The sequence below is a fragment of the Lampetra planeri genome, chromosome 52, assembly GCF_965212315.1.
Source record: "Lampetra planeri chromosome 52, kcLamPlan1.2.h2, whole genome shotgun sequence".
NCBI lineage: Eukaryota > Metazoa > Chordata > Hyperoartia > Petromyzontiformes > Petromyzontidae > Lampetra > Lampetra planeri.
This window is the reverse complement of record NC_136158.1, coordinates 3,984,166-3,998,983: the sequence shown is the minus strand read 5'-3', so window position 1 is coordinate 3,998,983 and position 14,818 is coordinate 3,984,166.

Here is a 14,818-nt window from a genome sequence, read left to right as displayed (position 1 = left end):
GAAGGGGGGAAAAAAAACTTCGCGAAAAGGGCATTGTTACATATTCATATTGCAGATGCATTTGGACCGCAGAAGCGGCGGAGTGTAGTGCAGTTAATTGTGACAGCCCAGGACAGGCATGTTACACACGAGGACCCGGTTTTGAAGTCGGTGACTTCTACATCGACCGGTTTAGACAAGGACGTTGGAAGGACAGGGGTGCAGGAACTTCCTATTGCGTAAAAATAAAAATCACTGGTACAGAGTTTGACAAACTGCCAGGAGCTTGCCATGAAACTACCAAATTTAGTGTTAGTCATTTTTTAACGGTCTATTTTTTTTAAAGTGACCTTCAACTAAAAAAATAAAACCACCATTCACCGAGCACTGCATGATTTAAGCATTCGAGACAGTCACACGTCCGATTCAATATCACGTATTCATCAGCTGAGTGCTTCTTGGGGGCTCAGCAGCTCTTGTGCAAGGAAGAGCTGGGAGAAAGAAAAAAACAAAGGTTACGTAACAACAGACAATGCTTGAGAGTTGTGGATAATTGGAAAACTCGCGGATTTTGTCTTGCTCTGGCGCGGAATGGCTTACGCTCGGGAATTACTTCGCCGGTTCGCGAAACGTCCACAACAGATGGCGCGTTTTTGAAATGAAAGGGCAGCTGCAGTGAGCATTGAACTATTGACTTCATTCAAACCGGTGCAATGGTGAGCGTGGCAATCGCTAGGCTCCCCAAAAAAATTCCTTGGAAACATGGAACAGCATCTGTGAGCCTCGCGTCTCGTTAACTTAACGTCAGATTCTTAAAGGGCAGCTAAATATCGCAGTGGTCAATGCGCACCACGCCAAGACTGATTGCGTGGTGTTGATGGTTCGATTCCCACTGCAAAGCGTCTCGCAGGGCCGCGAGCGATGTTACGTGACCGTAATGTATCTAATGAAAGGAAAAATCATACATGAGATGAGCATATTCTTGGGTTTTTTCGGTAAAGTCACGTAGGTAAAACATTTAAATTAATAAAAGTAAAATATAATAAAAAATAAAATAAAAATCACGACGTTTCGGAGGCAACACGGTTCCACCTGAAGACGGAAGCTTGTGTTGCCTCCGAAACGTCGTGATTTTTATTTTTTATTTTATTTTACTTTTATTAATTTTAACTTTTTACCTACGTGCCTTTACCGAAAAAACCCAAGAATATGAATCCTTGCAGTCACGAAAGCTTCAAATCTAGAATGAGATGAGCAAATCGCCGAGCGCCGTGATTCGGAGCCCAGGCGTGTTGTAATCAACGGTTTAAAATGCAGCCCTGCAGTTGCTTGCTCAAGCCACTGGCAGTGGAAGGGCCTTCGCTAGAGGAAGTTCTGGAGAGCTCCTCTAGAAGGGGCATTCTGGCCGACTGTCCCACACGCTGGCCAAATTTCTCAAGACGCGGGAGCACGCGGACTTTACCCCCACCACAAGCGACCCGCTGGCCGACTAACTTGCGGTGTGACCCCGGCTTCGTGGACAGAGGCGCCCGAAAGAGATTGTAAGAAAACGTGCGCCGTCGTTTCAACTGCCCCGCCGGGAGGTCGAAGCTAAATTGGCGACCTCCAAATTTGACCGTCACACACGGGAAGCAACCCACCGTCATCCCGAATATCGCTTGAGCAATGATGGCCGAGGATTGCGAGTTTAACGTCTTAAATGCGGTTGGCATGCTGGAATCACGAGTGAATTTGAATGCCACACTCGCCTCAACAGAGAGGCCCTCACGGTTGAAGATGACATCAAGGGCACTTCCAAAACGCTGCACAATCTCAACACGTGACCGGCCATTGACGACGAGCTGGAAAAATGCTTGGCGATTTGATTCACACGGGAAGAACGGCTGAGCACGAACACGTCGCAGTTTGTATCCGAATGTGTGCGTGCGCTACGAACCCGGCGACCCGAGTTTAATTTCCGCTCACGACCAACACCAGTATCTGGTGCTGTGTGTTAACATTGCCACTGGGGAGACAAAGGCGGTTGGACGTGGTACTGGCCACCCTCTCCTTCGTGTACCATGCCTGCATTCATAGGTGCTCACGAACAGCACTTGCCCCAAAAGTCCGTTCAGGTAATAAGGGTGCCTTTGTCTTGTGTGTTGACACTCCCCGCACCTCAAATTAGCACGGTTGGCCACGTCCGAAAGAAGTTCAACATGCGTACGTACAACGGTCGAAATGGAAACGCACGGAGTCCCGGTCTGAGCCCGATGCACATATCCTGCAGCGGCCGTTCAACGCCGCTTGCCCTCTGCGGAAACATCGTAGCATGGCAACAAGAACCGTCACGCGGTCTTCGTGGTGTTCTGAAAGGCGCCCTCGTAGACTGGCACATTTCCACCCCTGTGCGGACACGATTGTGGAGCGAGCGGGTTGGGACATGGGTGATCTAACCCCCCCCCCAAAAAAAAAAAACTCTATTATGGATGATATTGGTCACGAAAGCCTCCCACGTGTTCAACTTGGGCGTGGGTGGTTCGCGCAATTCGAAAATATTTTTGTGATGTGGATTTGACGCCTCCGGCTGGCCCTCGTCAACGCGTCAATTGACAATGAGGCCGATCTCGAGGTCTCTGCAGGTCAAGTCGGCCGAAATTGCCTACGCGTGATACCGTGTGTGAAAATTAATCACGGGGAGTGGTGCCAAGGGGTGGCTCGGTTGGGTTGCTGGGGGCCACATCGCCCATCCACGTGTCGTGTACTAATTCAGAGACACGAGTAGGAGGCGCTATCCCTCTTGGTTATTCCGGCTCTCACAGTCATAGGGGATAACTCCATACCGGGTCGGGACACCCAACACGCTTCCAGACCTAGATTTGAAGCTTTCGTGACTGCAAGGATTCATATTCTTAGGTTTTTTTCGGTAAAGTCACGTAGGTAAAAAATTAAAATTAATAAAAGTAAAATAAGCCGCACCACCTCTACATAATAATAGGCTCAGTCAACCATTCTACACAACAAAGACTCATTTCCTGGCAGCGATTTCAGCCGCATCATATCTACATAACAAAAAGGCTCAGTCCCTTTTACACGCACCTTTACATCATCCGCACCCAGTTTACACAACAAAGGCTCATTCCTAACAGCGTGCTTCAGCCGCACCGAACCTCACAAAAATAATATTCAGGGCCTACCTTGGCTCCTCCCACCCTCAACCAGTATATTTACAAATACTGTTTTCTTGGAATTTCTCTCACTTGATACAGCAATCGTGCTGTGACGGTTCCACCTGAAGACGGAAGTTTGTGTTGCCTCCGAAACGTCGTTATTTTTATTTTATTTTTTATTTTACTTTTATTAATTTAAATTTTTTACCTACGTGACTTTACAGAAAAAAACCTAAGAATACGCTTCCAGACCCACAGCTCGAAGAGGCGAAGACCACGACGGTAGCAGCACGACGAGTTCCATTCCTGATGGCAGCCGCCGGCCCCGACTGAGTCGGAGCTCGCCTTTTACTTTTCAACGGTTTTACTTAACTTGATTCCTCTGTTTGTCGTGGTCAAATCTTGTAATCGAAATTTCGTCCACTTCCCGTTGTCCAATCAATTCCACATTTTGCACACGTACTCAGATCCGGTCACAATGCATGCCTGTATCAAAATCGGCATCAATTAATCAATTAATTGGCTATTTTAAAGCAATCAACAATTTGTATGGACGGCGTATGAATTAAATATGTATTTGGGTAGGTCAAAAACGCCGCGGTTCCTAAACTCTGGAATCGCCTCGCCCAAGAAGCAGGCACGGCGTGTCTCTTGTAATCAAGATGTCGTCCACTACCAGGTGTCAGTTTTGTTGCCAGATAAAAGGATGAAAAAAAATATCAGTTCAAGAGTTGTTGCTTTGACTGAACGATGCTGCTGATGTCACATCTGTGAAAAAAAGGGATTCAGAGCTCATAAATGCAGATTCTGAGAAGGCGGCTGAGCCTAAGGGTTGTGCAAAAACAGCTGTTAATTTCTGCTTGCGAAGACAAGGGAGGCTTTATTTATAGTGAAAAAGGGAATTATTTATAACACAGACTCCTTTAACCTTGCACAGAAGGCTTAGCATTGGATGCTGGTTTGGAGCACATGTTCGACGTTATCTGTATTTCCGGAGTGGACTTATTTATTTCCGTCCATTTACATTAACTAGCTAAAAAAAATTGGAACTGTTTATGTAAAGCACCGATGGGGAACAGCCTCCTTACCCCTGGGGCCAACAATGACTTTAAAACACACTCGGCAGGCCTAGAGTTAATACTGGTAGGAACCTCCTGGTTACACCAGCCCACAGGGGATTATTGTGTCCGTCCGTCGTGCAGGGAGGGGCTGGGTGGGGAGGGAGGGGCTGGGTGGGGAGGGGAGGGTGGGGAGGGGCTGGGTGAGGAGGGTGGGGCTGAGTGGGGGGTGGGAGGGGTGGGACTGGATGGGGAGGGGCTGGTCACCCCGTGGTGCCCTTATAAAACTCAACGTTTAACCTACTCACGCCGGCTTGTGCCCGCCATCACAGTCGGGCATATTTGCAGAACACACCACGCCGCCGTTGACCCTGGCCATTGACCGAGCAACCCAACGTTCCTACCAGCTCCCTCCGCAGGAATGTGTTACACACCTCAGCGTTCTTAGTTCGGCCGATATGCTTTGCAGTGAGGGACGCTCGACCGCCACGTGCTAAAATTCTGAAGGAAACGAAGATTCTCACAATCGGTGAAAGCGACCACGAGTTTGCCTCCCACGGAGTGTGACGCTCATCCAAATAGCCGAGGGGGGCACTAAGTCCGCTTTCCGCTCCTTCCTTTTTCCCTTCGCACGGCTGCCGATGGTGTCGATGCAGAGCAGCGACGTATGATGTCACGTGCGCGTGGCCAAGCCCAGATAACCCCGGACACATCGTCGAAATGACGCCGCGCGTCGAAAGGTGCCGGACAGAAACGGCGGCGTTGTTTATTGTTGTTACATGCTTTTACTGGTAGGAACCTCCTGGTTACACCAGCCCACAGGGGATTATTGTGTCCGTCGTGCAGGGAGGGGCTGGGTGGGGAGGGAGGGGAGGGGCTGGGTGGGGAGGGTGGGGAGGGGCTGGGTGGGGCTGGGAGGGGAGGGTGGGGAGGGGCTGGAATGGGGAGGGTGGGTAGGGGCTGGGTGGGGCTGGGCTGGTAACCCCGTGGTGCCCTTTTAAAACTCAACGTTTAACCTACTCACGCCGGATTGTGCCCGCCCTCGCAGTCGGCCATATTTGCGGAATACACCACGCCGCCGTTCACCCTGACCATTGACCGAGCAACCCAACGTTCCTACCAGCTCCCTCCGCAGGAATGTGCTATTTAACTCACTCTGTTGTATCCTCAACTCTGTCTGTTGTGGTATCCTCAAATCTTATAACTCAATTTTCACCCACTTCCCAATGTGGTATCGACTGCAAACTTGGTATACTTATGTCATACCGATGACAATACTATATTCTATCATAAAAATAAAAACATATTTTTAAACAATCTTTTTTATATTAGGTTTCGACTTGGGTCTAATTGTCCACGGTCAACTGACGTTGGCTGTAATTGCCCACGGTCGCTTACGTTATGGCAAGCTTCGGGCCACTTCCTGGAGTCGTGGAGTTCTTCCATTACGAGTACATTTCATAAAAGCGTGTTTTTAAAACGTTTTTTTAAATATTACTTCTTTTTTTCAGAGCCACGCACGGGTCAGCAATTGTCGATTTCCGAGCCCTATCAAAGCCGGTGCTGTCGCACTCGGGCTGAACGATTAATCGATTTCAAATCGAAATCGCAATTTGAAACAAAGCGATGAGCAAATCACAAAGGCTGCGATTTTTTGCGATTTGAAAAGTCCTATTACTTTCTTGATTGGAATTTTATTAGTATTATTTATTTAATTTAACAATTATTGATTGTTCTACTTAAATTTTTGTAATAAATACATGTTGGAAGCAATTCATATATTTTAAGTTATCATCCTTACATTAGAATATTAGAATATATAGAGCAGTTCATATTTTGATGGTATCAATGGCGGAGCCAGGATTTTCAGCAATGAAAAATGATAGAGGAGTTGTTAGTAAGTAAAGAGTTGTTAGTAAGTAAGGACTTGTCCCCTGCTTTTTATTCGACGCATGAGCGGCGATGGCCCAGCCATCGATCGAGGTTCGAATTCGAACCGCGTTGTGTGATCGGCATCGCGCTCGCTGAAGGTGAATGCCTTCAGGGAAGTCGTGCACTGTATACGCAACTGCGCACAATTCTGAGTCACTTATAACCACTTTGCCGTTACTTATTACCAATTATGGACTCAGACTATTGTCCTATCATCTCATAGAGTCTCTGGCAAGTAATAATATGCTACATAGTGGCAGTGGGAGTCGCAAAATGCCGATTTATTACTAATAAACACCAATGATCCGATCGAAATTAGGGATTTCGATCGGATCATTGGGGGGGCACGTGCCACCCCACCCCCCCCACTGGCTCCGCCAGTGGATGGTATAATTGTGGTAATGCTCCATAACGTGTTTTAAATCTATTACACGGTGAATATTGAACTGAAGCTTGACTTACATTTTTTTTTACCGCAAATCAAATCGCAATGTCCGTCAGAAAAGTCGCAATTAGACATTTTCCCCAAATCGTTCGGCCCTATTTCGCACCCGAGCCATCGGTCGGGCGGACGCGGTTGCACGCAAGCGGGTCGCTTGACGCGCGCGGTGGACGCCTCCGCAGTCAAGAGACGTCCCTGATGCACGCGCACAAGTCAAGGCGATGCGATGGGTTTTTGTTGTTGTTGGTGGGTATACGCGCTCAACCGATCGCTCAGATTTTGAGCAAAAAAAATTACCCTTTTTTTATTGTCGCACGCAGCATTTCTTAACCCATCGCAATCTGACCCCGTCGGGATTTCAGAGATTTGAGTCGTCGCTCGATGCACGAACACCGCCGACACCACTGTATTTGGCGTGCAGGGAAACGGCATTTCTATTCGCACCGGTGAGTTTGTGAGGCTTGCGACGTCACGCAAACCGCCAGCGTCTGTGGCAATGCCTGTGTCCGTCTGATAAGAAAAACACACAAAATGTGTAACTTCCACGTTGCGCTCACGGTTAAATGCCCTTATTTGGTATTCAAGCAGAGTCTGCGTGTGCGTGCGTGTGTATGTATGTGTGTCTGTACGTATGTGCGTATGTATGTGTGTATTATGTGTGTATGTATGTGTGTGTATGTACGTATGTGGGGAGCGGTAGTGTAGCGGTTAGCGCGCTGCGCTATGAACCTGGCGACTCGGGTTCGATTCCCGCTCACGGCCAACACCAGTGACGATTATCTGAACCGGTCCTGGGCCTCCCCTAGGTCTACTCAGCCTCAAATGAGTACCCAGTTTGATGTGTAAACATCGCCACTAGGGAAACAAAGGCGGCCGGGGGTGGTGTTGGCCACCCACCCAATCGTGTGCCGTGCCGGCCTTCATAGGTGCTCGCTAACAGCACTTGTCCCTACAGTCTGGTACAGGCTATACGGGGGATCTTTGTATGTGTGTGTGCGTGTGTATGTATGTGTGGATGTGTGTGTGTATGTATGCGTGTGTTTGTGCGTGTGACAGACTCAGGATAAGAGCATTTGTCCCAACAGTCGAATCAAGTTGTCGCGTGGCATTTTGTTGCCATTGTTAGAGTTGTGCGCGTGCGCGCGCGTGTGTCTGTGCAGTTATCCATAGCCCATAGGGCAGCGGTAATTATTCCACAGAGCTCTCCAGGGTGCATCCGTAACCAAAGCACACCACCACTGTCTGCTGGCATGAGAACGTGGACTCCCCGAGGTCTGCGATCTACATCAGCACGTGCCACGCTGCTGTCAGTAGGCATCCGTTAACAGCAACTCTGGTGGAGCAGCGTTGTGGTGGTTTGCACGATGCCCTATGAACCCGGCGACCAGAGTTTTGATACCCGGCAAACGTAATCTTGACTTCCGGCAATGGCTATCACCAGTGGCGGGCGATGATAATCTGACCACGTCGTGGGCCCCACACTCTTACCGACCCGCACCGGAGGTCAAACGGCCTCCCAACATCTTCTTGGTTCTTTCGGTAAAGTCACGTAGAATGGAAATAATAAAATAATAAAAATAAAACATAATACAATAATTCTCACGACGTTTCGGCCACAACGCAAGCAGCCGTCCTCAGGTGAAGAATAGGTCTGTCGAGAAGACAGAGTCTGAATGATTCTGAATGACTCTGTCTTCTCGACAGACCTATTCTTCACCTGAGGACGGCTGCTTGCGTTGTGGCCGAAACGTCGTGAGAATTATTTGATTATGTTTTATTTTTATTATTTTATTATTTCCATTCTACGTGACTTTACCGAAAGAACCAAGAAGATGAATCCCTGCAGTCACGAAAGCTTTAAATCGAAGGCCTCCCAACAATTTACGGTAAAGGTGGGATGCACGTCAACGCGTGCGTTCCGGGCCAAAGTTAAAGCGCAGCACAACTCGGGAGTATGGGGGAAATGCTTCCCCGTGCTTTGGAAGTGAGCAAATGCACGCGAGGGTAAGGACGCACGACCAGGTGCGAGAAGATGGGATGGTGCGAAATGTCGACAGAAACGACAGTAACCGTACACTCCCCGCACAGATCCTGTATTGGGTACTGGCGGTTAATCGGTCACTCTGGTCGGTTACGGGGGGGCGTCGGATATGCGACGTGGTGCTGTATGTCTGCGGAAGTGGATGTGCCCCACCCTGAATCGTACCATGCATGTATGAGCGCGTGCGTGTAGATTACAACAGTTCCTTGTGTTTACGAGCCAACGTGAAACCCAGGGTGCGCTTGACTCGAGATCAAATTCCACGGCTCTGTACGGGTTTCCAATGCCACCCCAGGGCAAACAAGTGCACGGCCATGTGACTCACGACCTGCATTGCACACACACACCCGATACCATGGGGTCGGTAAACTTGTGCCGGATTAAGCTGGTGCGGGGTCTGTAGCATATGTTATAAAGGGGCCCTAAATGTAAAAAAACACGTACATATGAAAACATTATTTTTTTTACTTGCATAGTAAAGTAATTGTAGTTTTTCATTTTCTATACAGCCAGATAATACGACAAATCGCTAAGCTTAAACACCCAGTCGTTCTTAAAAATTGAAGGCAGTATCGTACTGCTGTAATAGAGCAAGTGCAGAATCACTAAACCGGAATTGATAGCTTGAGAGTATTAAGCGCTGGGCCCTTGATAGTGCGGGGCCCGTAGCTACATATGTAGATACTTGCGCTACTACGATAATCCGGCACTGAGGCAAACCCAAAATAAGCAATTTTGTTCAAAATCTGTGCAAAAAAAGAAAAAAAATTACATTTTAAGAGCCGCGCTGCGTGTGAAGAATACCAGACGGTGGTTTCTGAAAGAAAAAGAAATAACTTGTCACGAAGCAGCGGTCATACTCTTTGGTTCTTTCGGTAAAGTCACGTAGGTAGAAAAAATAATAGATCACGACGTTTCGATCGCAACGCAAGTGACCGTCACCTTTTGACCGTCACCTGGAGACGGTCACTTGTTGCTGCGATCGAAACGTCGTGATCTATTATTTTTTTCTACCTACGTGACTTTACCGAAAGAACCAAAGAGTATGGATTCCTGCAGTCACGATAGCTTCAAATCAAGATTGAAGCGGCGGTCCTTAGAGAGCCACCACGGCATGCGGTTCCAGGGCCGCATGGTGGACGACCCCTGACCCACACCGCATGGGGGTGGCAAGACAACCCCGGGGCGTTACCAAAAACGATCTCGCGATCTTCTTGGTTCTTTCGGTAAAGTCACGTAGAAGGGAAATAATAAAATAATAAAACATAATAAAATAATTCTCACGACGTTTCGGCCACAGCGCAAGCAGCCGTCCTCATTCTTCACCTGAGGACGGCTGCTTGCGTTGTGGCCGAAACGTCGTGATAATTATTTTATGTTTTATTTTTTTTATTTTATTATTCCCCTTCTACGTGACTTTACCGAAAGAACCAAGAAGATGAATCACTGCAGTCACGAAAGCTTTAAATCGATCTCGCGATCGTTTTTGGGGTCTCCACCCACACCCCCCCCCGCCCCCACAACGAGAAAATATTTCGTCAAAAGCAACTCGAGCAACGAAATCTGGCGGCTTCTGCTTCGGAAAACTGCAATGCAGATTCAGGAAGCGACTGCGCTGAGGATCCGGAATCGACTTGAAAGGCAAAAGCGCAGCCCTGCAAATTGCTTGCACGCACCACTGATGGTGGAAGGGCGTCCGCTCGAGGAAGCGATAGAAAGAAACCCCCTCCCGAGGGGATGCATTTGGCCTGCTCTTCCAATCCGGTGCAGACGCCTTTCAAAGGGGTGGGCGTACCCACACTTTACCCCGCTGCACGCGGTCACATGGCACAAATAAGTGTCAAGGCAGAACACAACGGAGGGTGGAGGTCCACCTGCAATTGGGAAAGCGGGCGATGAAAATGAGAGACACCTACACGCACGCAGAGTGCCAATCACCGTGAGTGCGGCCGGCTTTCTATAAATAGTGACCGCCCACCCCCCCAACAGATAGTGGAGGGTGAATGGAGGAAGACCCCAGCTGGCTCTGCTCGCGATCACCAGCCAGCAAGGAAAGCCTCCAAGCCAGAGGTCGCAAACGAGTTTTGATTCCTTACCCGTACCCGGCCGCACCAGGGTCGCAAATGGGTACCCGTACCCATACCCGGCCGGGTACGGATACCCATTCCCTACCCGTACCCTACCCGAAATGAGTGACAAACGGTGACTCACCAGTGACTCACGGCCTACCCGTACCCGGCCGCACCAGGGTCGCAAACGGCTACCCGTACCCGGCCGGGTACGGGTAGCCGGCTATCGGGTAGGGTACGGGTATCAGGTACCCGGTTGCGACCTCTGCTCCAAGCGTCCCAGCCTGGACACACCCCGGTGCGGGCAGCAGGGCCGAGGAGCGCAGGGAGGGTTGCCTCCGACGCGCTGCCGCTGTTGTGGAGAGGAGCCGGCAGGACGGGGGCCGTCTTCCTCCTCGGACCCAGGGTGGCAGGGCTGGCGGTGGCTCACGGTTCACGGCGCCTCCAAATCGGCTTTCTTGTGAACGCCAGCCCAGGCTAAACGTGCATTAAGGGTGTTGTGCGTGTGTCTGTGTGTGCGTTCGGTAGTGTAGCGGTTAGCGCGCTGCGCTACGAACCGAGTGGTCCCGAGTTCGATTCCTGCTCACGGCCAACACCGCTGACGATTATCTGAACCGGTCCTGGGCCTGACCTAGGTTGACTCAGCCTCAAATGAGTACCTGGTGAGATGTGTAAACATTGCCACTAGGGAGACAAAGCGGCCGGGGGTGGTGTTGGCCACCCACCCCCTCGTGTGCCGTGCCGGCCTTCATAGGTGCTCGCTAACAGCACTTGCCCCTACGCGTCGTCTCAGGTGTTGGGGAGTGTAAGCGCTAACCGCGTGGTGCAAAATCTACGCTACGGTGTGAAAGCAGGGAGGGGGAGCTCGTCTAAACACTGACGACGGAACCAACCCTCTGAAATCGCCTCCGTTTTGATGTCCATTACTCTCATTCAAGACACGAGCGTGACTTGGCTGACCAAAAAATTAACCCGTAAAAACAAAGTTTTTCACTATAAATCCTTTATATGCGTGGCATCGGGGCAGCTAGAGTCCTCTCGTCCTCTGGCTTGAGATGGCTGCCACCTATAGGTCAGATGATTGTCTGCCACCATTAAGCAATTGGTAATTAAATATTTTAAAAAAATTCCCTAAACAGTGTAAAATTTTGTAAAAAAATTTTCACGAAAATTAATTGTCACGCACAACGAGTCTGTGTGCAAAATGTCAGCTCGATTGGATCACGGGAAGTGGGTTAAAAAACGACCGAAAGATTTGCACGGTCCTAAGCAAGCAAGCGAACTTAATATAAAGGATTTAAAAACTATACTAGTGGCGGCAATGAAGGGTGCGCCTTGCAGTCGGCGAGAACGAAAAGAGCCACACGCAACCTTTAGACCAGCTGTGGTGTGCACATTTTTACTGCTGGGTGGGAGATTTAACAAACAAAAAACAACTTGTTACCGTCGTTTTTGCACTGCCGCGCCAGGAGATCGAAATAAAATCGTGTACCGACCCGCACAAACACCGTCGTTTCATCAGCTCGCTATGTAACAGTCGACTTGTGTTTCCCAGTGACATTTCTGAAGACTTTGGAGGGCCTATCGAGTGACATCTGAGCAACTTTGAGGTTTGTTTCGTGACATTCTGCCACAACGAGTTGGCGACACTGCCTAATTGTGTGCGTGCGTGTCAGAATCTGAATATTTATTTATACTGGAGGAATCCGATAAGGGATAAAGCTCTTTTTCACAAGTGTCCAGCAGAGAAGGGTCGGTGTCCTGTAGGGGCAGGTTACATCGCGGGAGTAAACTCGCCGTTTTCAGCAGTTGCTTGTGCAGCGGTTTCCGAAAATAGTTCTGACCGCCGATGCATCGTTATTCGTTAACGGGCGAAGAGCCAATATAACTCGATGTGCACATCAATAAAATAAACAAATGAAATACCAAACAAGCCCCACTGTACTTCCTTTGCAGTTACAAACAAAGTTTCTCGCGTTTAGTCTGCTACATGTCAGGGTTTGAGACGCTGTGGTGGTGTAAATAGTTGGTTCGACCTCCAGGCGCGGCAGTCAAGACAACAGCACACGTTTCTCAAATCCTCCACCCCTGCCGCCTCTGCCTTCCCAGTGGGATATTTGGGTCCAACCACAGTTAAGTCGATTGGCAGGCCACGTGTGGTAGAGATAAAGTTAGGGTGTACTCCCTCCTCCTCCTCCGAGACGTCTGGGCAACTTAGGAAGGGTAGATATTCTTAGGTTTTTTCGGTAAAGTCACGTAGGTAAAAAAATAAAATTAATAAAATAAAAATCACGACGTTTCGGAGGCAACACAATCTTCCGTCTTCAGGTGGAACCGTCACAGCACGATAGGTGTATCAAGTAAAGGCTCATTCCTAACAGCGTGCTTCAGCCGCACCGAACCTCACAATAATAATATCCAGGGCCTACCTTGGCTCCTCCCACCCTCAACCAGTATATATACAAGGACTGTTTTCTTGGAATTTACCTTACTTGATACAGCTATCGTGCTGTGACGGTTCCACCTGAAGACGGAAGCTTGTGTTGCCTCCGAAACGTCGTGATTTTTATTTTACTTTTATTAATTAAAATTTTTTACCTACGTGACTTTACCGAAAAACCCGAAGAATATGAATCCTTGCAGTCACGAAAGCTTCAAATCTAGAATTAGGAAGGGTAGGCCAATTACTCCCCAGCCGGAAGGAGCTCTCCAAAGCTCCCCACGGGTGAGAAGCCCCTTCTGCCGAGCGGGTGCGCGAGCAGGAAATTGCAGGGCTGCACCTTTTTTTCCCGACGCTCGGCGGCGACGGCCGGATGCCAGCGGGCTGGCTGGGCCATTCAGATAAAAGCCGCGATCCACGATCGCCGCGGCTCTCAATCCCGAGCCCACAGACCCCAGCCGTCGACGTTCCACCGAGCGTCGTTCATCCCAGACGCGCTGTTATTTTAGCACCTCTCAAAAAAAACCTTCCAAACGTGGCGAAAGAGCACGTCTGCTTTATCGCCGCGTCGCGTCCCGTTGTTTTTTTCTTCTTATTGTTGTTGTTGCAACGGACGTGTGTGCTCATTCGTGTTATCGAGCCGTTCAAGGTGCAATCGGAAGAAAACAAAGACATCGTTTTCAATCACCCAGGCATGGCGAAGAAAGCTACGCGATAGATTTCCACACCCTCCAGCCAACACAGCTGCACCCAGCCTCCACGAACGAGACACCCGGAATGCATCCCGATCTCGTCAGACCTCAGAAGCTAAGCGGTGCCGAGCCTGGACAGTGTCTGAACGAGCGGTACGGCAACATCCACGGTTGTACTGCACTTACGTGCTCCCACGCCGATGCGCCCCTTCATTCACGAACCCGCGATGACAAGAGCGGCGAGGTTTGGTCAAATAACGACCCGCACGGTCGTGAGGAAGGCCCCCCTCATCCAGCAGTGGATTGAACCAAGGCCGATACAGTCCGTGTAGAGCTCGAATCACTGCGGAGGAAGGGGCGATGACTCAGTTGATAACTCAAACACGTGGCCGTCGCAGTAAAACAATACCGGGTCCTGTGGCTCAGCAGTTGAGAGCGGCCAGCGATCGCAAGGTTCAATTCGTGGTCAAACTAAACTGTTTTTTTTTATTTAACCAGGTAAGACCCACTGAGCTATTTTGCTCTTTTTCAGAAACGTCCTGGCTATCACAAATGATAGCTTGTCGCGTGGAAATCGATAGCGGCCAAACACTCTGAACGCACGTTGATGCTAAATGTGGAGGGATACACCGGAGGACCCGGAGAGAAATCCACGCGACCACGGGGGAGAACACGCAAATAGACAGCAAATATACAGCAGCAGGCGTCAGGGTCAGGATCGAACCCACGACCTCCTGCATACCAGGCGAGGGAGTTCACATCTTGCCACCGCAGATATTTTACATCGCTGGATGAATGCCACAGAAGTCGCCCGATTTGTTGATGGTAGGGAGTTGGCTCGGCCAATCATCATCTCCGGGAGGTGGGGGTGTATAAAATAAGTTCCACTATGTGGGGAAGTCACCAGTGATTGTTTAACGGGTGAAGTCGCCCCCTGCTAGAGGAATGTGGAATTTCCTCGCACAGACTCCGGGCTGTGAACAGGGGATGATGCTCATTTGAGGAGGAAATCACGT